The sequence below is a fragment of the Lemur catta genome, chromosome 1, assembly GCF_020740605.2.
Source record: "Lemur catta isolate mLemCat1 chromosome 1, mLemCat1.pri, whole genome shotgun sequence".
Lineage (NCBI taxonomy): Eukaryota > Metazoa > Chordata > Mammalia > Primates > Lemuridae > Lemur > Lemur catta.
The window spans coordinates 47597408-47597990 of record NC_059128.1 but is presented as its reverse complement, the minus strand read 5'-3'; positions in this window follow the sequence as shown (position 1 = coordinate 47597990).

The following is a 583-nucleotide window of genomic DNA, read 5'->3' as shown; positions in this document are numbered from 1 at the left end:
GGTAGGTACGTATAGTAGTCTTCACAGTTTGACATTGTTTGCACCCTCTTCCCTCAGAGGACCTTCCAAGAATTCAAAGGGGACTGACTGTTGAGTTCTCTAACCCTGTGGCCGCTGAGGCTGTTTCAGCACTAGAGGATGCTCTAAGCCTAGTTACACTGTTAACTCTCTTGAAGACTCTTAGATACCCAGCCCTGAGGAGCTTGGGAAGGTCAGGTAGTATTCCCTGAGTTCACAGGGAAAGTCCTCTGCTTACTTCCCATTCTTTCACTCAAATGGAAGAAGTCTTTCTCTATGCTGGAGTTGGGGGAGGTATGATGTGGGCACTCCTGTGGCCACCACAGCTGGCACTGGTCTGGGTGACACCTAAAGCTCACAGCTGCACATCTGCTGCTTCACTTGGTCAGCTAATGCCTGACTGCTGCTGCTGTTTATTCAAGGCCCAATGCCACCTTAGTCAGCTGTTAGTGAAACTGGCCAGGACTCTGGTCTGTTCTGCCTGGGGTGGCAGTTTCCCTGCTGGCTTCAGGTGAGTCTAGAAGCATTGCCCAGGAGCAATGGCCTGGATTCAGGGACTTCAGTG